At 39.6% G+C, this 24,434-nt stretch overlaps 1 long non-coding RNA gene across 2 annotated transcripts in view; it reads left to right on the top strand.

Annotated features, from left to right (window-relative positions):
• The first annotated feature begins 16,072 nt into the window (after nt 1–16,072).
• The window catches only part of LOC137501220 (uncharacterized), a 95,910-nt gene continuing 87,548 nt past the window's right edge, over nt 16,073–24,434 (top strand). For both annotated transcript variants that reach the window (XR_011018432.1, XR_011018431.1), the window contains exon 1: nt 16,073–16,133. This is a non-coding gene — a long non-coding RNA (uncharacterized lncRNA). The remainder of the gene's footprint in view (nt 16,134–24,434) is intronic.

The following is a 24,434-nucleotide window of genomic DNA, read 5'->3' as shown; positions in this document are numbered from 1 at the left end:
GTTGTGGTAGTAGACAGTTCTATGACTCATGTGGAACACCCGAGCGTTTGTTTATGTGTTGGGAGCAAGAAGAAGTTCAGGGCATGGTCTTGATTAGAGGTTCACTCATGAATTCCTGGCAAGGACCAATCCAGACGTATCATCTGAGAGGAAGGGGAATGCTGAGGTCTTTATATAGTTTGACATCACTACGGAAGAGAACCACAACTGACACACTGTACGGGAAGGAAGTGGTGCTGATACACGGTAGTGGAGTGATACGGCTGCAATGGACTGGACTTCAAACGTTCGTGGAGCGTAGTCTTGTTATGTTCGTGGAAAGTGGATGATCAACAAATTGTGGAGGGCGTACGCATTAAGTGTTGTAGTATTTGTGGAGGTCTGGCATTATATGTTGGTGAAAGCTATCTCAGACTTTCCATAATTTATGTTCAGGATCGATAAGCGTGTGTTACTTAAATGTATATATCTTTACAACAAGTGTAAGTCTGTGAACACAGTATTACGAGGTACAGTATCTGTGTGCTGTTAGAAGTGCTGATTATGAGAATTGGCAAGTAGTATTGATACAGAGACAGTGAAGGGTATATATCTACATATATGTACATTGTTCATCGGACTATCTACAAATGGTAGCTTAGTTCTCGCTTTCGTTTTCCCACGGTTTTAATTATTGTTGTTGTTGTAAATATGGAGTCTTCCAGCAATGTTTTGTGTGTGTATGATATGTATAATTTTGTGTGTTGATGAGGTGCTCATGCACGGATTTTGTTAAGAATATAGTTAGCTGTTTTAGAATCAGTGGAGTTATTGATGAACCTAGGTGCAGTTCCTACCTATTTAGTCGTTTTCAGAAGGTTAGGTAAGGCCTGCAGCAGATGTACCAGTACGCAGCATTATGTACACGCCCTGGGATAAAAAGTTTATCATGCTCTATCAAAATTCGAGGGATCCATTCTGGTGAACTCTGGCGCCCATACTACGGACATTTCGATTAACTATTTTATTAATTTAATTATTTCAAGTATTTTATGAAGTTTTTGAGTAATGTTATTTATTTACATATTTTTATTTATATATTATTCATGATTTTATTTATTGGTAGTCATCAAAAAGTTACAATAGGAGCAGAGCGACCCTCTCGGAATTCAGTTGGATAAGTCAGGGTATGAACATAACTATTGTGAATGTAAATAGAAGAAAAACTCGAGGTTTGATCTGGTGTATGACGGGAAATTATAACAATAAGAGATGGACTTGTAAAGAAACTCTAGCGGTTAGGATATTTTTGAGTAGTAATGTACGACATGTGTTAAGTCAGGATGAAAATGGCTATGGAATCAGTAGAATGATAAGCAAAAAATGAAAGAAGATGAGTAATCTCAGTAAGTTACTAATCGTAATAAGAAATATATACACAAGAAAATTGCAAGATCTTGAAATACATGTAGGGCAGACTACGGCTAGATGGCTTGGTTTGGGTCATGAATCTGTTATTACGAGAAATAAGGTGTTAACAATGGTAATTAGAAAACTATTATTAGTATTATTGTTGTATTGTAGTAGTAATTATTCCTTGATGTAATTAATTGTTAAATTGCATGTGTATTTGTTTATGTTCCGATAGATGGAATGTTCCTTCCTCTGCTACTTGAGTTCCGTTGTTGCAGACTGAGAACATTCATTCATTCATTCATTCATAATGAAGGCTCTCTCCGCAGTTTTTATTCATTCATGCATACATGAATACAATACAGTCATTCCGTCATGCAATCATCCATTCATCCATTCATTCAGTTCATTAATTCATGCAGTGTACACCTCCTTAGCGTAACGGTTAGTGTTATTAGCTGCCGTCATGGGGGGCCCAGGTTCGATTCGCGGTACTGCCAGAAATTTAAGGACAGGAGGGCTGGCATGTGTTTGAAATGGCACCTCCATTGGGGGTGTGCCTGGAAAGAGCTGCACCACCTCGGGATGAAGACGCGAGTTTACTTGTCCGCCTCAATGGGTAAATGATTTGCGTGCTTGCCTTTGGTTCAGAGGGTCGCGGGTTCGATTCCCGACCGGGTCGGAGATTTTAACCTTAAATAGTTAATTCCCTTGGCTCGAGGACTGGGTGTTTGTGCTGTGCCCAACATCCCTGCAACTCACACACCAGACATAACACTATCCTCCACCACAGTAACACGCATCGGAGAGTCTGCACCCGGATAGAAATAGCCACACGAAATTATTATTATTCATGCAGTGATTCATGTATTCATTTCATTCATAATGTCTGTTGTAAATGGAGGAAAACTTTGTACAGACTTGTTACATAAGTAAATCATTGGACTTTACCTTGGAATTCAGTCAGCGCAATGAACCCGTACGGAATATCTCATCAACAAATGGCCTTCATCTCTTCAGATTTACACTGACGATCTGGTGAAGTTGGATGTGCATTTTACTGCCCATATTCGCACGAGGCTCAATCATTTTGCCTCCAAAACAATCTCTCTATATATGCTGCGGATGTACTATCAAACGTTGGAAGAGTGCAATGAAGATACGCTGTAATTCTGTCTGATTCCTTGAGTGTTCTTTCTTCATTAGCTACTCATTTTGTACTACAATACAAACCCTTATACACCTATAATCAAGGAAACCGTCCACCTACGTAGTGTAACGGTGAGCACTATTAGCTGCCGTCCTCGAGGGCCCGGGTTCGATGCCATAAATTTAAGAATGGCAGGAGGGCTGGTATGTGGTTAAATAGGTACATGCAGCTCACCCTATTGGGAATGTGCCTAAAATAAGATACACCCCCTCGGGTGGAGGACACGGATTTACTTACAACTACGGCAATTCCATATGGATCCCCTCATACTTTGGAATCACCTACAACGAGCATGTCGATGTATTAGCTAAAGGAACACAACGAACCCATTCTGTCCTCAGTATTTCTCATCATTCATTTACCAGCGAGCTTACACGGAATGGAACAGAGTATGGGGAGAATCGCGATCAACCAAAGGACATCAATAGTCCCTCATAAAAGAGTATCCCCCACGACGCCCATGGTTTTCCAAGTGGAACGCCCAACGAATATACATAACTTCAGTAATTCGTATGAGCTTTCACAACGGCAGTTTCCGAAGTCTTATATTCAGAATCAATGTTGTGGACACTCCTAACTGTTCTTGTGATAAGACATCAATACAAAATCTAAATCATTTTTCAGTTGATCAAATTTTAAACATCATCGAAGTGTTTTCCTAAATTAGTTAAAATAGAACAACTACCAAGCACACCCGTCAGGTTTGTTAATATTATAATTGATCCTCAATTGGATCAAAGATAGATTATGGAAGTCAGTTTTACCACAGAATAAATAAACGCATCTTAGAAAACTTGAACACAATCTAGTACAAATATATTCGAATTTGTCTGAGAGCTATGCAGCCTACACGTTCAATACCTTTACAGCTTCGTTAGCAACTTCTTCCTCGTTAAACGGATTCATAGACAAGGTTCCATTCTGGTGGTTAACATCGAGGTCCTGCTACAGTGTTAGTGGAGGACTACGGACGACACCCATTAAAAGAATGCATTTCGCTCGTTATACGGAGCAGTGTTAGAATTCAACATCATTTTATGATATTCCGTATCACCACAGTAAAAAGATCCCTCCAAGTTCATTGCATACATCACACTGTATCATGGAATTCAATCAGCGAACAAACGTGTACACAGAATATACAGTATTTTCAAAAGATGGCTTTTACCTCTCCAGACTTATATTGAAGGCTCGAAAAACACATCTAATGGATTTGGATGTGCATTTTACTGCCCAGGTACACACGGAGCTCAATCATTTCGCCTCCCAAACAATATATCTATATTGTATAACCTGCCGAAGCAATTGCTATCCACAAAGCACGGTCATGTTGGAAGAGTGCAATGTAGAAACGCTGTGATTCTGCCTGATTCCTTGAGGGTTCTTTCTGCATTAGCTACTCCTCTTACACTACAAAAACAAATATAGGCCTTAACAATATAATTAAGAAAACCATACAACTACGGAAACATAGGTCATACGTCAATTTCATAAGGATCCCCTTACACCCTGGAATCACCCACAACGAGCTGAACATTCCATTCTGTCATCAAGATTTTGCATCATTCATTTATCAGGGGGCAAATCAACCAAGGGCCACCAATACTCCCTCATACTCATCACGATGCCCGTGGTTTTCCAATTAGATCTTACAATGAAGATATAAAACTTGAATCATTCGTATGAGGTTTAACTAGAACAGTCCGAAGCCATCTATTCCGAATCAGTGTTGTGGGCCCTCTTTACCGTTCTTGTGATAGGACATCTATACTAGATCTAAATCATCAGTTGATCACATTTTAAACATCATGAAAGTGTTTTCCTTTCTAAATTAGTTAAACTAGAACAACTACCAAGCAGAGTCACTACACTCCAAGCATCTCGCAATAGATATACTCAGTTATGAAAACTTATATCAAGAACATTCATATTAATAATTAACCACAATCTCTGTACAATGCATTATGTATTGTTTAATGTTATAATTTTTGCATGAAGTTTTGTTATTTTGTTGCTGGGTGTGTGGCACATTGGGGAACAAATTGCAATAAATACATTTTCACAAATACGAAAAGTCCTCTCAGTTTTAATTACTGTGTTGATGGGGTAGAAGTTCCTTTTGGGGATCACTGTAAGTAACTAGGTGTTAATATAAGAAAATACCTTCATTGGGGTAATCACATAAATATGATTCTTAATAAAGGGTACAGATCTCTGCACATGGTTATGAGAGTATTTAGGGGTGTAGTAAGGATGTAAAGGAGAGGGCACATAAGTCTCTGGTAAGACCCCAACTAGAGTATGGTTCCAGTGTATGGGACCCTCACCAGGATTACTTGATTCAAGAACTGGGAAAAATCCAAAGAAAAGCAGCTCGATTTGTTCTGGGTGATTTCCGACAAAAGAGTAGCGTTACAAAAATGTTGCAAAGTTTGAGCTAGAAAACTTGGGAGAAAGGAGACGAGCTGCTCGATTAAGTGATATGTTCCGAGCTGTCAGTGGAGAGATGGCGTGGGAGGACATCAGCAGACGAATAAGTTTGAGTGGTGTCTTTAAAAGTAGGAAAGATCACAATATGAAGATAAAGTTGGAATTCAAGAGGACAAATTGGGGAAAATATTCGTTTATAGGAAGGGGAGTTAGGGACTGGAATAATTTACCAAGGGAAATGTTCAATAATTTTCCAATTTCTTTGCGATCATTAAAGAAAGGGCTAGGAAAACAACAAATAGGGAATTTGCCACCTGGGCAACTGCCCTAAATGCAGACCAGTAGTGATTGATTGATTGATTGATTGATTGGTTGATTGATTGATTGATCGATCGATCTTCACCAAAGTAATGTAACTAATGAAATAAATATTATGATCTCCTTACTTCTGAAGTATGCATCTGGTATAGATACGTTATTTTATGTGTTCTCCATGAAAATACTCCATGTGTTGCCCGGATTCTTCTTTTAATGTTTACATTTAGGATTTATATTACCTATTAATTATGAGTGAAGTGAATTTCTGCAGATTTCTTTGTTGTGACGTTGATTTATATTTTGCAAACTATTTTGTTGTTTTAGAGTTATTGCTGTGTGTTTAATTTAAAGTTTAGTTTTAGATTATTTTGTTTCCTATTTGTCTTTTAGCAGTCCATATTGCCTACGAAGTAGCTGATCATTTGAAATAAAAAAATAAAAAAGAAGTGATAATTGTTGTTACGCGACGCTCTACAGATATGATGTACCTACACAATTCCAACTCTCTCTCTCTCTTTCTCTCTCTCTCTCTCTCTCTCACACACACACACACACACACACACACACACACACACACACAGAGCCTCCCTCCTAGGGCGATGGAGACTTAACAGTATCCTGAGTGTCACATTCAACTCAGCTATCCCGAAAAGTATGGATTTGACACTAATATTGATCGTCTTCGGTGATTTTTTCATGTCAGCCCTCCCAACCCCCAAACCGTAGAGGTGCTAGGGGTGTCTTACCCCACAGTAGATTTCCCCGAGAGTACGTCATATATGCACCAAGTTTCGTCGAGAGCTGTGCTGAAACATGCACACATACATCCATAATCTCGGTCATTTTGGATATGTTCGTTTTCAGCTCTTTTCACCCTCAATGGCGAGGAGTCTGAAACGGCGTCCGGAGTGTCACTATTCATCTCAGCGACCCCGAAAAGTATGGATTCGACAATGATATTGGTCGTTTTCTTATATTTGTTTCATTTCACTCTCTCTCAACCCCCACCCGTAGGAATGCTACGATTGTCCTACCCGCACCATGTTTTTTCTCCGGATGCTGACGGTGGCTGAACTTAGGACTTAAATGTCACCTGGAGTAACACCATTCCGAAAAGTAAGGATTCGACACTAATTTTGGTTGTTTTCGATTATATTTTCATGTCGCTCTCTCCCAACCCCCAACGGTAGAAGTGCTAGAGACTTAAGCGACTGCAGCTATCGAGCTCGGTTAGAGACTTCTTACTCCCATTGAATTTCTACCAGGTAGTAAGTCAAAGGTGTGCCAAGTGTGGTTGATTGCTATGCTGGAACATACACACGTACAGCCATAATATCAGTTATTTTAGACATTTCCTTTTTTCACCCCCTTCTTATACCCCGTCTTCCTGCCGATGGTGGCTGAAATTGGACTAGATGTCATCCAGAGTGTTACTGTTCATCTCAACGACACCGAAAACTATGGATTCAATACTAACAGATCGTTTTCGATTATTTCTACCGGGCGAGTTGACCGTGCGGTTAGGATCGTACAGCTGTGAGCTTGCAACCGGGAGATGGTGGGTTCGAACTCCACTGTCGGCAGCCCTGAAGATGGTTTTCCGTGGTTTCCCATTTTCACACCAGGCAAATGCTGGGGCTGTACCTTAATTAAGGCCACGGCTGCTTCCTTCCCACTCCTAGGCCCTTCCTGTCCCATCATCGCCATAAGACCTATCTGTGTCGGTGTGACGTAAAGCAACTAGCAAAAAAATAAAGTAGCCATTATTTGTACGTGTCACTTACTCCCAACTTTACCCCTAGGGATGCTAGGCGTGTCTTACTCCCTTACAGCATTTCCCCACATATGAAGGGGCACGGAGAAGAACGATCAAATTCCATTTCCCCGCCAAATTGAGATTACCGTGGGAACTGGTAGCTTAATACAGACAGTATGTAACTATGATACCATTCAGGCACAAAATAACATAGTCCCTGAGTTATAACAGGGAAACGATTGGGGATGGCGGAGAAGAACGATCAGAGTTCACGCGCCGACGGGCAAGGGAAATCAAGGTCCCATTTGTTCCCCTCCACTCATATCCGATTACGTCAGCAGTACTAGCTTTGTTTTCTAGTTTGTTGATGTACTTCACTAACATAACACATCCTGTCCATAGCCTAACCTGTTTAAACGTTATATGTGAATTATGTCGAGTGATTTTAGTGAAGCTGACAGTGAAGAAGGGTCGAGTGTACAGAGCAGTGGCGGTTTCTGGTATAGCGCAATGGAGCAGTGAACCTCCAGTTTATATCACATTGTACTTAACTACTTAATTTTCACAACTGCTTTGTCAATTTCGAAGCCTTTGCTAAGCTCATCTATCCGTAATATACTCGTACTGACTTTCAATTCAAGCGAGCCGCGCGAAGTCCTGGCTGGATACTCGTCTAGAATGCACCCCCGATGCAAGGCCACATCTCCGTCCGTACCAGGACGAAGGGTGTGGTGAGGTGCGGGGAGATGCCGACCAACACGTAGACAAGACCAGGATATCACAGAAACGAATATCCGTGATTTACGCATGCGCAATATGCCACTCTCTCTCACCGTCTTCGTAATCGTAAGTCGTGTTGTTGGGGTTAGAAAACTAGTACATGCCTGCCATCTGTTGCCCTTACAGGAATTTAACTACGGCAGAAAAGAATAGTACATATAGTTAACACTAGTGTTGGAAAGCATCATTACTACCAAAAGTGCCAAATTCCGATTGATATTTTGTCCCAAAAATATTACTAATACTTACTGAACACGTATTTATTTGCCTTCTTTGGAGTAATTACTTCTTGGAGAGAAACTTAACTTAAAAATCATCGAGGCAAAAAATAGCGGGAAGATAATACCAATGAAATTGCTAACTGCCTAGCCCACACGAGTTCGTAAAATTAAGTTACCAACGTTGTCAACAGTGCGAACACACATCCCTAAAGTTTCCTTCTGTGTGATACTAGTGTTTATAAAACTTTGGAGTATTTATCATAATTCGTTATATTATTGTACGATCTTATGTCCGTGTGTGTGTTTTTGTGCATTGTGGTTGCGTCCACAATCTTTGTTCTCGGGAAAGGTAAGGAGCTTCGAAATGAGTATGGACAGTGTCCAGATACCTAGAAAGACAAAATTTTCTTCTCTCTCTCTTGAGCGCAAACTCGAGATTAAGAATGCCGGCCGCCCACTGCCTGATCTTGATATAACGAGGCAGATTAAAAGTAAAGAAATCGTGCGTAAATTGAGAATGGATATAGGCCCTATGCAAAAGAATCGAGTGGATGTGTGGGTGCGAAGTTACCAACAGGATGTTTTGTTTTCCCTGTTTATTTTTTGTGAGTTATGAAAGCGAAGGGACTTGGACCAAAATCGGAGAGGTAGTATGTGGGGGCGAAAAGGGGGGGGGGCGGCGGCACAAGAATTCTTCCTTCTGTTGAACCTCCAGTGAGGAAAGTCACGCGCCGCCACTGGTACAGAGTGATGTGAAAAAAAAGGAAGAGTACAGATAGAATGAGGGACATGATGAAAAAACTTCGAGCTTCAACTAATGAGGTAATTGAGAATTCTTGGTGCTTTCACTACAAGTGTTTTCAACTTATACCGACTGAGGAACGACAACATATTATATCTAACTTTAATAAACAGGGTGATTACAGCAATTTCAGTGGATTGATCACCGTTGTTCCAGTTCAGTGGCGGCGCAACAGAAAGGATAATGCAGAGGCAAGTAGTCAAGTGTCTTCTTCTTGTTATCGTGTACATTCACGTGTGGATGGCAGCGATACATTGCAGGATGTAGTTGTTTGTCACAAAGCCTTCTCAGCCTTACATGGTACTATATTACAAACCACCGTGTACAAATTTTAAAGGAACAGTTAAACGAATTCGGTGAATCTCAGATAGCTGGTCGAGGTAAACATAAAAGCAGACCATATCAACTGTCTGAGGAAACGAAATCCAACATTTTTGACTTCATTAAATCTCTGAGAGGAAGGAAATCTCACTATTCTTTAAAGGATACGTCAAGGATGTACTTTGCAAGACTAGATAAAGCCAAACTACACAGAATGTACAATGAGTCTAACAAAGAGCACACTGTCGGTTTGACAACTTTCCGTGATTTTTGATGGAAACTTCAATATTTCTTTTTGGATACCCTCGAAAAGACACGTGCAGTTGTTGCGATTTATTGAAATCTGAGATATCAGTGTTATAAGAAAAGATTACTAAGACTACAACAAAGAAAATGAAGCATAATTAGTACATGAAGGCCACGTACAAAGGAGAAGGAAAAAAAAGTACATTTGGCGAAAAGCGCATAATTGTATTCATTCAAAAGAAACTGTCGTAAATAATCCAGAAAACATGAAGACATTGGGGCTATTACTATTATTAACATAACCACATCTGACGTGTACTATCGTCGTCAACTGAATCTCATTTCTTTTAATATCTATGTACTGTCAGACTCAAACTCAGTATTTTACATTTATGACGAAATTGTCGCTCGGAAGTGGGCAGATGATGTTTGCTCGATGCTTAAACACTTCTTTCAGAATATTCTCAGCCCGACAGTAAAATCTATCATTCTTTTCTGCGACTCGTGCGGGGGCCAGAACAAGAATTTCACGGTTATGCGTTTTCTGCACTATACAGTCCATACACTGAAACGATTTGCAACCGTAAAAGTAGCTTTCCCTCACTCTTGTATGGAAGGAGACAAGGATATGTTTAACGGCTGAGAAAAACGAGGCAAGATTTGTGCTTCACAAGATAAACTACTTTGGAAGCTATTTGGAAGTTGTTTTTGTTGGGAATCAAGGCACATAAAACAAGAAATTAAGAAAATCTAACATGCAAAGTGACCCAAAATTTACTGAGAACTTTGCAACGGAAAACTGCCCATTAAACCAGCAAAATTGAAGGATCTAATGCATTTAAAACATTTCCTAACCAATTCTAATTCTCAAACATTCTACGATTCACTGGTTTCTGCCCTTGGTTTGGACAAAAGAGATTAAGATGACATCAGATATGCAGACGACCCTCCAATTGATGATGCTCCATAACTGGTAAAAGCGATCAAGGTCCTGACGTCTTTTGGTTTTGAAATTAACTGTTCATATTCCATCTGTTAAATGTTATTTTTCATTTCTGAATATGTAATAAATGATGTACGTAAGTTATTACAATATACCAAGCTTAAGAAATTTATTTCTATACCTACTTTTAAGTTATTTAATCGACTTGAAACTTCAAAAACTTAATGCTGAAAATTGTGGTGTGCGCGACTATGACCGTTCTTCCCCGTTGCCCTTCGTCTATGTACAGAGTTAAGTTTGCTCCTTAATTGTTAGCAACCCGCTAAGTACAGAATGTATTGCGGACTAGGGGCAATTATTAAGAGTGTTCATTTAGTGATTTGATTTTAAGATTACTGAAAATTGACTGAACTTAGAGGTCTATTAATGCTTGATGATTCACCGTCAAGTAATACCGGATAGATTAAAAAAGAAAATGAAGCAAATCGGTCCAGAAGAACGGCCAATCAGACTGGACAAAGCTGTTTTAGTAAACTTTTTAAATGTGACCCGTTGCGCGGAAAGGGGCCTAAGGTCGGATTTTTCATTTTTTTTTTAGATGTTTGTGGTTCTAAAATTGGCATAAGATACTGAGAAAAAACAGAGAGAGTTCATGCTTCTAGGTGCAATACTTCAGGAGATATATTGACTTTTGGTATTTAAAAAAAACTGTATTTTGAGACAAACGCAATTACAGCTTTCGCTAATTGTCTTACAAATTGTACAAAGTTTTCATGACACACTGTAGAGTTGCGAAGACTCAAACTGCTGTGCACCGCCCTTGACAATCGGTTGTGAAGCTCAGCATAAAGCTGTAATTGGAAAGTTTCACCATAATGCCGCTGGAGCGCTGGCCACCTAAGTCACTGACAGGAAGCTGTATACCGCAAATTACCGCATTTCCAGTTTCATTTATATTCTTTTGCTGTCGTAAGTGTTGGTAATGTGTTCGTATTGAGGTGTTTGATAGTTTATTCTATTTTTTTTTGTGTAGTGTGGTCATTTGATTATTAAATTGTGTTTTAAAATTTGGAATATATGATATTGTTGTGCGCCTTTTTGTATTTCGAACAGAAATTTCCTGCAAACAGGAACAAATGTAATGAGTGGCTGAAAGTGATTTCGTGCCGTAACTTCGTCCTAAACAAGAATTCTAATGTATCCGCTAATTCGTTTTTTTAATTGTGTAGTGTAGTGATGTGTTTTTCTTTAACTGTGTTTGGAAATATTCGAACATGTATTGCTGTGTGCCTTTTAGTAGTTCGAACAGGGGAAAAGAGTAACGGGACACTTATCATTTCACGAATTCCCTGCAGACTAGGACAAAACTAAAGAGTGGCTCAAAGCAATTTATCGCGATAACTATGTCCCTAACACCCATTCTGCTTCTTCTGTTGTCTGTATCCTTCATTTCAAAGAACATGATAATTCATTTGTAGACGAAAGTAGAAGAGCACTAAAGAAAGGTTCTGTACTATCAGTGTTCCCTTACTAACCGCTGACTAGTACCAAGAGTGCTAGAAGAAAAATTACTAGAACCGCACCACCCTCGCCCCAGAAACTCAAAAGAGTCCAAGCTGCTTATCATTTTTCAAAATCCTGATGCAAGCTATTCAACAGCCAATACGGAAGGTACGGGAAATTTTTCAAATGTCAGTTTCACTGTAAGAGCCTCCGTGGCTCAGGCGGCAGCGCGTCGGCCTCTCACCGCTGAGTTCCGTGGTTCAAATTCTGGTCACTCCATATGAAATTTGTGCTGGACAAAGCGGAGGCGGGACAGGTTTTTCTCCGGGTACTCCGGTTTTCCCTCTCATCTTTCATTCCAGCAACACTCTCCAACATCATTTCATTTCATCTGTCATTCATTAATCATTACCCCAGAGGAGTGCGACAGGCTTAGGCAGCCGGCACATTTCCTATCCTCGCCGCTAGATGGGGACTTCATTCATTCCATTCCTGACCCGGTCGAATGACTGGAAACAGGCTGTGGATTTTCATTTTTTCAGTTTAGCTGTAGAACAACTAGCATAAACTGAAGACTTGCCTGAAGCAGAAATGGCATCACAAGCACAACGATGATTGAAACACCTAAGTTTGTATTATAGCTCCCTATAAACACCTTTGAGTTAGCACTTTGATCTTAGTTTTCCGTTTCTATTTTCGGGTATTTATTACCCCTAAATTTTCTTTGATTGAATAATCCTTTAGGCGGAGTCATATTTGCCACATGACAGCAACGCAACATACTTTTATCCAAGATAATCTGAAATTTAACATTTAAACACTGACAAGTAGGAGCCATTATGGTACTGTTATGAGAGTAAGCCCAACGTATGAAGCTAAGTGTTACCTGTGCAATGAACAGTTTACAAAGTATTTACTCAAAATACTTTTCTCTCACTGAATTTATATTTAAAATTCTAGTGCAAGGTATGAATGAAATGTAATCTGAAACTATATATACTGAAATTAAAATGTAAACATATTTGAGTAAAAATATTTCTGTTATCCATGCAGCGAATATTTAAGTAGAAAAAAATAAGACCGTTATGTTTTGACCACGCCCGCTTCCTGACAGCAGTACTTGAAGAATTTTAAAACTCTAATTGAACAATGACTCGTAATCTCAAGATTAACATCGGAAGACAGAAGTATTGTGGTAAGTTCTACTATGTATCTAAATGAAATGTCTAATAAAAGTTATTACTATTATTCCTCACAGTTAAGGAAAGTCAGTTGGACTACTCCATCTCTCCACAGTTTCATTTCACGACGTTATTTTGCCAAATATCAACGAAAGTAGCCGTTAGGATCAATCATATTAATAGTATTAGTCAATGTAACCTAGGTACTCCTTCATTCCTCTAAATTAATATAAATCGGCAATGAAATGAAATGAAATGTCGTATGGTTTTAGTGCCGGGATATCCCAGGACGGGTTCGGCTCGCCAGGTGCAGGTCTTTCTATTTGACGCCCGTAGGCGACCTGAGCGTCGTGATGAGGATGAAATGATGATGAAGACAACACATACACCCAGCCCCCGTGCCACTGGAATTAACCAATTAAGGTTAAAATCCCCGACCCGGCCGGGAATCGAACCCGGGACCCTCTGAACCGAAGGCCAGTACGCTGACCGTTCAGCCAACGAGTCGGTAATCGGCAATCAAAGTCAATATCAGAACGACCGAGCTCGATAGCTGCAGTCGCTTAAGTGCGACCAGTATCCAGTATTCGGGAGATAGTAGGTTCGAACTATCGGCAGCCCTGAAGATATTTTTCCGTGGTTTCCCATTTTCACACTAGGCAAATGCTGGGGCTGTACCTTTATTAAGGCCACGGCGACTTCCTTCCCACTCCTAGCCCTTTCCTGTCTCATCGTCGCCATAAGACCTATCTGTGTCGGTGCGACGTAAAGCAACTAGCAAATATATATATATAATATATCAGAACGTCAGATGAATTAGTCCATCTCTCCGCAGTTTCATTTCATGACATTATTTTGGCCAATGTCAAAGAAAGTAACCTTTAGGATTAATCACTTATTGTATTAACCTATGTAACATTCTCCATACCTCTAAATTACGATAAATAGACAATCAAAGTCAATATATTTTCCATAGAGGAGTATGCATTTCTACAGCAAGAACTTAGGCCGCCAGCGCCACGCGTAGAGCTATGAAACTACTCCGATTACAGTGCGTGGACCCGATTGTCAAGGCCGGCAAGCAGCTAGCTAGAGCGACGCATCAAGTCGACCGTGTACTGTGTAACTTTGTTAAGAAGACTCATAGGTAGCATAAGAAATGCCATTTTTACACCACAGACACTTTTGTTCTGTTCTACTGTAAAATTCCCATTGCCGACTTCGGGTTCCTATCCGTGCAACGGGCCAATATACAGGGTGGTCGGAAACAATGCGAACCGAGTATATGAGTGTTACAGCGGTGGTCATATTGATAGCAATTTGAAAAAAAAAGTCGCTATGTCACGCCGTTATCATTTTATCAGCTGCTGAAGTTAGCCAATCAAATCACTTCGTGGGCGAATTCAAATGCGCTGTACGAGGCGATGTTGCTATATCTGCACGTGGCTTGGTCGCGCTTGAGAGCCATGCCGAGAAATGAGCAATAAACACTAAGAGACCGTGTGTTTCAGCCAGTACCACCGTAGCGTGTTTGCTATGGTCGGAGCCTATCAGCAGGGAGGTCTTTGTTCAAGTTCCTCCCCTGGAGAAGTTTATTTCCTCCATTGGCGCTCTCGAGCCAGTCATAAGCCATGTGCAGATTTAGCAACCCCGCGTCGCAAAGCGCATCTGAAATGGCCCGCGAAGCGATCTGATAGGCTAACTTCAGCAGCTGATAAAATTATAATGGAGCGAGATATCCATTGTTTTCAATTATTTATCAGTATGACCAACCCTAGAACGCTCATATATCCGGTTCACGTTGTTTCCGACCACCCTGTATAGATTGCAGCACGATGGCGATGCGGGAAAGTTGTACTTCAAGGAAGAGAATATTTCAGGATTAAAACATACTTAATAATATTGTATAAATTTCTGCAGTGCATTTCCATCGTATGTAAGCAAAAACAAAGTTCAATTCCTGGAGATGTCGAAATTAAAGAAACAGCTTACAGATTTAGAAGGAATTATCCTAAGGACATTCAGTTGGAGTTTGCAGATTAAGTGATTCATTTCAAGTATTTTATGTCATATAATATTTTAAAGCTAATGAAATAGCATCATGAGTGTATCAACTTATTCTTGAAAATATGGTGCAATCAAGGTTCCCAAATATTATCGCAGCGTTAAGAATTTATAAGTGTCTCATGATCTCGAACGCTACTGTTGAAAGAACATCAAAACTGGTGAAAAATCGTCATCGATCTACAATGACACAAAATGACTGCGACTGCAATAATGGCCACTGAATACGACGACTTGCAAAAGAAAGCCTTCATATACCTGAAAGATTTCACCATAAAAATACGAGTAAGGTGAATGTTTAAAACTGTTTTATTAAAATTGTTGACTGGTAAAATTAAAAACATACTAGGAAATAATTTGCGGTATTTCGATTGCCTAAGGGCTTCAATAGTGTTTAATCCGGCATGCCATCAAACCTCCGAACCCGCCGAATCTCCTGGCCAGGCAGAAGGCGTTACTCCTAGGTGGCCCGCCTCTTCCCTTCGGGGAAGAGAATGAAAACCTTTCCTTGTCTTTGTCCTACTCAAAGGCTTATCAAGACTCCTACGAGTGTTCAATTATCTATAAACACCGGAGTAAGTACGATTGATAAATAACGGAAAGGGGAAGAAATGAAGGGAGCAAGAAGGAGTACTTTGTTCTTCGAAATGAAAACTACATAACAGCGAAAACGAAGACCTCATCTCCACCATGAACTTTTTCCCTGTGATATACCCTGAACAGCTCAGTAATGACGTTTACACAATACTAAGTAACTAGCGAGGTCATTTAACAAAAGTGGATCCTAATTGTCTTGACAGCTTTATCTTCACCGTAAATAACACTTTCCCAATATTTTAGACTTGTCAAGCACAATTTTTCGTTAGTTATAAAACAACACGACTCCAGCTATTACCAGTAGGTTGCTTGTAAGCAAACAGTGAAACGCCCGCTTTCTAGTTTGGTCGCGCTTAAGAGGTCATAGAGGTAAGGAACGCACTGCTCAATTAAATCACTCATTTGAGTGAGTTACTTAAACAACTCTTATTTTTAGGAGAAACAAAAAAATATTATTAGAACAATTTGTCATATTTGTTGGAATGTTATATATCTGTAGTATAGTTTCTGGTTGCAGTTTGCAATGTAAGGTAAACACGTTAATTAAACCATTACATTTATTTACTTACCGGCATATAAAATCGAGCCCTTTCTTAAACCACTATGGTAAAAATTGACCATAAATGAAATTCAAGCCTGTGAAAAGTATTACATAACATTATTAGTAGTTTTATGACAAGCATAATTTTTAAGCCTCAAAACCCCCAAGCTCCATGGTGCAACAGCCCCGAAGGGCCATGGCCTACCAAGCAACCGCTGCTCAGCCCGAACGCCTGCAGATTACGAGGTGTCATGTGGTCAGCACGACGCATCCTCTCGGCCGTTATTCTTGGCTTTCTAGACAGGGGCTGCAATCTCACCCTAAGATAGCTCCTCAATTGTAATCACGTAGGCTGGGTGAACCTCGAACCAGCCCTGAGATGCAAGTAAAAATCCCTGACCTGGCCGGGAATAGAACCCGGGGCCTCCTGGTAAGAGGCAGGCACGCTACCCCTACACTGCGAGGCCGGCTAAGCCTCATAAGAATGTGGTAAAATATAGTAAAACATGCCATGTATTACAAGAAAAGAAGATGGAAGGATTCTTTTTTACTTATTGTCTGTTGTGTCAGTATGCCACGCAATGATGTCTGTAAAAACGGTTATGTTTCTTTAGGGATATAACATAACAGTTTGAGCAAATCCTGAATCTTCTGGACGTTGATGGGAACTTGTCCAGTGTATGCACAGTGATTAGGTTGGCACTTATTTGTTTTGTGATTCCTTAAACAAACGACACCTTTTGTAAAATTGACCAAGCCCACACAGGATGCGTCACTTAACTCTATCCTCCTCCCTAGCATAACGATTAGGATTATTAGCTGCCGTCCTCGGAGGCCCGGTTTCGATTCCCGGTACTGCCAGTAATTTAAGAATTGCAGGAGGGCTATAAAAACGGTCTGGTGTAAAAATGCTACATGCAGCTCACCTCCATTGTGGGGGTGAACCCGAAAAGAGTTGCACCACCTCTGAACGAGGACACGAGTTTACTCGTCTAGCTCCGTGGCTAACTAGTTAGGATGCTGGCCTTTGTTCTGAGGGGTCCCGGGCTCGATTCCCGGCCGGTTCGGAGATTTTACCCTTCTCTGATTGTTTCTTCTCTTTGTGCCGTTTTCACTCCTACGTAAGGCCCCACCTTTACGCCCATGGGTGTCAACTCGAAAGACCTGCACCACGCCCTTCCAGAGCCCGTATGCCACTATTATTATTATTATTATTATTATTATTATTATTATTATTATTATTATTATTATTATTATTATACCCATAAAACTAGCTCTGCTGTAAACATGAGCACGTGTCTGCGTTAAGATTTATTGGTCGATGCTGCCGCAGAACATCTACGCTGAGATATCAACGTAGTTCGTTGACCAAGTCATGGCATAATGCGATCCTAGGTGCAAAATATCCAAAATATGGTTTCTGATATAATTTAAGTCATAAAAATATACAAGAACCTATTTTATTTATTATTTTTAATTTAAGCAAGCGATTCAAATTGAAGAGTGCTGGGTACGCATGCTCTCAAGCTTGACCCGCCATTTCTTCAGCTGTGAATATGTAAAGCAATTTGCAGGCAGATACAGTAACCCATTAATTATATTGGAGAGTGGGTTGATACAAGCTTACTTAAAGAGCAAGAAACAGGCATTCAAAGCAGGGTTAAACGAATGATTTTCATGATGAGATACGGGTGAAGTTTTTAGTGCATTGTTTAAGAAAATTTTATGTCTTCTTGAACCAAACAATGTAATTATTATGGACAATGCGTCGTATCACAGCGTTATCGTGGAATAAGAATGACATTACGCGTGGATGGAAACAAAAGGTCTTCCTTACGATAAAGATATGGTGAAAGATTAACTACTCTGACTGATAAAGAATCATGTGACGGAAATGTATGACAACTTTGTAATTTAATAATTTGACCATTTTTATGGTCTATGTTGGTCCGTATTAACTGACTACAATCACTCGGAGTACCTGTGGTATAGGAAACTCTAAATGGTGTCCGTCTTGTCAATCTAGGAAACAACAGTAAGACATGTTTATTTCTTACTAATTGTTCAATCGTATATGTTTCTAAAACAATATACCGCAAATCTGTTCTTCAGCGAATATTGCACTTGATATCTTTAAATGATTTGATTACTTTTGCTTGAGCAAATTTGTAAAACACTTACCTAAAACTGAATAAATTACTTAAAAAAACATTAATAACAAACAATATCACAGCTTTTTCTTATACTCGTTTTCTTCTCCTTATCAACGAATATCTGTTCTTCTATCCGCTAATCTGAAAAGTCTAAAAAGTGCTTGAAGACTTGGAGAACAATGCGTAAAATACCTCATGGAAATGTTGCTAAAGAATTAAAATTAACATCGTTGTGGGATGGGAAATCATGTTATACATCCCTGTCCATATATTTGCCAAATTTACAATTTAAAAACGTAATATGTTAAAACGTTTATGGCTTGAGAAAACTGTGACTTTTATGAAAAATTATTACTGTACTAGAATAACTACATGTGTTCTATGTTGTTTGCCGTTGATTTAGTTCTCCCAATAGCGCGAATCCATTCACATGCTTCTCAGTATGGCGTGACCTTATTAAATGTACGCGAGCCGGGTTAAATTCAAGTTGTTCTTTCATTGTAAATATTGCGTGGTCGCTTGTTTTTAACACATCTGATATCCAACACCTTGGTGCCTTGTCGCTTGTCGTTGACACCTTGGGTATTTTAGGCCTTCAATTTAGTTTTCTTCCGACGCGGTGATATTAAGGCCATCCAGTGTAAAGGGAGACTTTGAGATTATTTTCCTCCATTCATAAATCTTCTCGTCTTATTCTTCAACCGATCCTTCCTTGAAGATTGTTTCTCAATTTGATAATCCTTTCCAGAATGTTCCTTTCACAGGTTATGATTTTCATTTCCGTGTTGACGTATAACTAATATAATAGAGTTTGAGGGATGTTCCACCATTCAACACAATGTAAAATATTTGAAATTTATTAAGTGAAGACCGGGTTCGACTTCACTGGAGACAGCATCAGTTCTTGTAGATAATTAAATCAATGGGAATCTGATAACAATCATCATGGGGATTGCCTACAAACATCTCCATCTAGTGAATGTGAATATAATTTGTCATTACGTTTTATTTCAAATGGTTCACATGATTTCAAGTGATTGTAACAAGACTGACAAGTCTGTACGATGTTCTACAAACACACGACAATATACTTTTAACTCAGATCCAAGATCTTTCTTAAAGTGCCAAGTGTTTCATGTCACTGTGTACATAATTTGTTATATGTTTAAGGACAACATATTGATAAGTATTTTAGGCAAATGCCATTGTGTGTATAATTTTATCATGATTTTGTCTACCTATGGAGATGTATGTAGGCAAACCCCATGACGACTGTTATCAGACTGCCATTGATTTAATTATCTACAAGAACTGATGATGACTCCAAGGGAGTCGAAACCGGTCTTCACTTAATAAATTTCAAATATTTTATATTGTGTTCAATGGTGGAACATCCCTCAAACTCTATTATATAGAATGTTCCTTGTCGATATGGACTGTTATCCACGCGGTTTTTCACTTTAAGACAATCACGCAAAATTTACCACCATCGCCAGTTAACGCGATTGAGCAATATGTCCATGTTAGCAATGTTCGGCGCTTTTTTGCGGACGATCTTATTCTGTACAGAGTAATAAAAATGTTACAAGAATGTAAGAAACTGCAAAATGACCTCGATAATGTTGTGAGATGGACAGTACGCAATGGTATGATGATAAACGGTCCAGCTGTATATGATGGCTCATCTGGGTCTTCCTGTTGCTCGTATCTCTTTTCAAACTTCCTTTCGGCCTTGCTCCTATTTTGTCTTGCTCCGCTGTTCCATTTTTCTGCCATTAGCTCAGCCTTTGCAATCCGGATTTTGTCAATGTTTATCAATGCAGTAATAAAATAAGATCCAGATGTAAACCCTAACCGTTTTAATGCATAGCATGCCGCAAGAGAACCCTCATTGTAAGCTGCTGCTGCTTCAAACGCACCAAAATGTAATGTTTTTATTCCCACGAACGATGTTTTTGGCAGACGATTCCAAGTAACATTTTTCAAGGATTCGTTGAGGTTTTGAATTTTAACATGCACACATTTCTTTAACAACTCTGGTTGGGACAAATCCATGAATATCTGTTTGATTTCCTCCGCTACCTCTGGAGGAATATGGAATTATCCTTTGTGTAGTTACGTATTTTTCACATTTTGCTATAGCCCTCTTGTATTTACACCAAGTATTTTCACCATCTGGACAGAGGTAATGGCGCGGGTCATCGTCTGTTGACCAAATGTGGAAATATTCTGCCCAAACAGCTTTTTGCATTTCTCTGTAGTCGCCAGTATTTTTTCTTATGGCTAAACCGTAATATTTTTGGATGTCACCTATACCGGAATCCGTCAGTCGTACATGTCCTCCAACTGATTTACTTCTGTAAGTTTCTTTCCAACGACATTGGACTTGAGAGTTCTAAGTCCTGTGCCTGTCCGTTTCTGAACGTGCCCTATGCACTCTAATTTCTCTATATTTGCATGTGGTCCATAGGGCTGAGGTTCAGTTACAGCAATATACGCTGTAGAATCACCATCTACAAAATATTCTAAACAACACACATTGTAATTTGAAACGGATCGGTTAAATATATGTTTTACATCATAGACCTCCATTCCACCACTAGGTCCGTGATAATTTGCACTACATTTTGCAATGTGTTGATCATTTATTCTGTCAGGGCATTTACAATGTTCGTAGAGGATGTCAACATCGAAAACATTTCCCGTGTCAATACCTGTAGCTGTAACTACACCCACAGAAGATGAGTGGCCTCTTTTTTTGTAAGGACACATCCGGGGCAATATACAGGTCTCTATTGCCTTCATTTACAAGAACAGCTCTTCTACAACTTCCTTCATGGCTTCCTTACATATGTCCTTAACGCTGGAACCGGCCGCAACCAAATATGATTTGAATTTCGATGGTGGCTTTGGCAAGTTCAGAATACCACGAAGAATCCTTGTTGGTCTCTGCCCTTTTCCAGTTTCACGAAGTCCATATACCACCCTTAAATTTATTTCATACATCTGCAGTTCTTTTCCTTCATTGTTACATTTTTCAACACCAGAATTTGAGAAAAAAAGTTCTGCACTACAATGTTCGCAGTGTAATGAGAGTTCACCTTGTACTGTTGTCATTATATTTTACCATTTCTGGTCGAATTTCATCTGATATTAAAGCTTTCGAGGCCTAGAGTTCTAGCCCACTCTTGTATGATTCTTTTTTCTATCATTCTTCGAGTAATCGTTGCTTAATGTTTTTCTTCTCATTCCCACAGTTTCTTCGTTAATTTTCTTGATCAGTAAGGGATGATGACCACGCAGATTTCCATCTTATTAAAAAATCACCACCATCGCCAGCTAGTTCGTTATTGGGATGATTAAACAGTATTTCCATATCAGCGATGCTCACCGTAGATGGACTTGGCAAAAGAAACTTAAAATTCGTGAATATCCTCGACGATAAAAATGTACCAGACACAGAAGGTTGAAAAATAGATTTTCCATAATTGTTATTGTACCGGGCGGTACACCTCCACTCCGCTAATTTAAAATGTGCGCCAGTTGAAACTCCTCTGCTGGAGGAAGTCTGAACTTTATCTACGCTATTAATTCTCTACTTTCTCAGAAGATGTCACCACGTGGAAAATTTTGAGTTTTTGAACTGTGTCATTTTTGATGTGGTTTTGTTTCGCTTGAAGTAAGAAGTGTGAACTTTCTCTTCTAGAGGACACTACTGAAGATCAACAATAGTGCAACCTAGTGCGGAGTCAAAGAACTATTTTGTTGGAGAAATTTTTATTTCAAATGTTTGTTCTTTGCTAATTTTTTTTTCAGTCTTTGGTTAAGTTGGCAATATTAACCCCTTCTTTCCCCTTGTTTTAAATCTAGCCTATCCCGAATTTCTTGAATTAATTTTCCACCAATTATGTGTTTCTTCTTAGTATTGTGTAGGGGGTTTATTGATCTACCAATAAAATCATCGCGGGAGGGTGTTTTCATTCCCCTAACGCCTAGAACCTTCTGCGAGAGTATTTAAACTGCTGATTTTAGGGTCTCCGGGCCACTTCTGTTCCATCTTTCAGTGTATAAAGTACATAGCAGGAGGCGGGAAGCGCCTCTTTCCTCGGCAGCGGTCATCAATAAGGTAATGGCCGATTAATAAATTCTTTCTTTGCTAGCTCAGCAGTTTAACTCTCGGGGCGGGTGCGAAGCGTTCCTCCATGTAACCTTTTCCTAAAATGTAACGATCTTTTCTTCTATTCTCTTTTAAGCTGCATATTGGGATAGAGAGTGCTAACCCTCTCGAGCTCCCACTCACATTGTCTTGAGGTGAACTTATTTTCTCAACCTATTCTTCGTTAATGTAAAACAAATTGCTCTTTTCTAAAGTCACCTCGGTAGTATGGGATTAGCCCTTACATTAGTGGCCTAGAGCCAGATTAGGTTTTTAAAAACAAGTGTATTAGGAGTGCAAGATCGCCTCCTCTCAAATTGTTATTTTAGAGGTCATGTAATTGCCCATTTTTATTTTAATAGACCTCAGTAGGTTGGGTATTTTACCCCTGTGTCTATGTCCAGTGAGGACAACTTGAAGGTGGAGTTTGGTGTGGCCTGGGAGAGGCTTAAATTTTGAGAGCGACTGGCTCTTTTGAAAATTGAGTGTTGTATGCCTCGTGGAGGCTTTTCTGTGTAATTTGGAGCAAGGGCTCCTAGGTATGAACGGGGTTTTTTGCCCCTCTGTTAAAACTCGTGTTTGGGGTAAAACTGAGCTGATTGCCCAAGCAGTGTAAAATCAGGGCGCGAAGCCCAATTCCTGTAAATATTGTAACTACCCTTTTTTATTTGCTACTTTGTACCTGCCATGCTTGTTATTTCTTTGTTTTTGAAAAGAAAATATAACCTTGTTAAATTTTAAATTAATTTTGCTTTCGTAGCTGGAGACCTATTCACACCCGCACCTTCTTTCACCTCTACCTACCACGGAAAACTCCGTAACAAGTGGTAGCAGAGCGTGGTTGAATGGGTCTCAATTTAGCCCCTTTTGACGGCTAAACATTGTTTGTTCCGAACTCTAACTATTTTCCCAGTTGCTGGAATTTTTTGAGTTTTTCAAAATTGTTCTGTCACCATGCCCGGCCCTCGCGATGTTCTCCATCTTAACTATTTGCGCAAGGAGGAGTTGATCTATGAATTGACTATTAGAAATGTACAATCTGGAGGCACGGTTGCAGTAGACACAAACAAGCTTAGAGAGTCCCTAGATTTGCCCATTTCCATCCCCAATTTGGGAGAGAAAGAAATTGACGACTCTCTTTCCACGATCACGGAGAATATTACTGGGCTAGCTTCTGTAGTTAGTTTTTTTGATGAAAATGATCCTTCTCCTAATCAAATTAAGCGTGTGCAAGCTAGGCTATATCATTTTTCGAATAGGGTTAACGATCTGTTGTCTCTAAAGTTGAATGACGTTCAGAAGAAGGAAGCTAGTACGCTGCTTGAAAATATGTCTGAATTATCTAGCAAGGTCACTCAATTGTTAACAGGGGAGGTTCCTCCCAAAAGCGATCTACCCACCACAGTGAATGCAGGTAGTGAGGAAGCGCCTCCCAAGGGAGAAGTTAATAGGATAACCGTTGCTGCTCAAACTATCCCTGCCCCATTGGACAACGAATCTGAACGTCGTGCATCACTGAGTAACATCCGTTCTGAATTAACTTCCTTGCCATTGAAACCTTTACCTACTATGTCACCCGGGTTTAGCAGCTTGCCTCATCCATTGGCAATGTTGCTCAGAGGTATCTCTAAGTTTTCCGTTAATACCACCAGTCATGTAATTTCTTTTTTAAGATTTCTAGTTGAATTTCAGGATCATGCCCTTGTGTTTTCTCTTTCTCCATGTCAAATTTTGCAAATTATCTATCCGTATGCTATTGGTATTCTCTCAGATAAAATCGTAAGAGCCATTGCCGAGCAATCATCTATTGAGGATTTCCA

This window comes from Anabrus simplex, chromosome 6 (genome assembly GCF_040414725.1).
Source record: "Anabrus simplex isolate iqAnaSimp1 chromosome 6, ASM4041472v1, whole genome shotgun sequence".
NCBI lineage: Eukaryota > Metazoa > Arthropoda > Insecta > Orthoptera > Tettigoniidae > Anabrus > Anabrus simplex.
The sequence above is the reverse complement of the archived record's forward strand: the minus strand, read 5'-3'. Positions and strand labels throughout refer to the sequence as shown.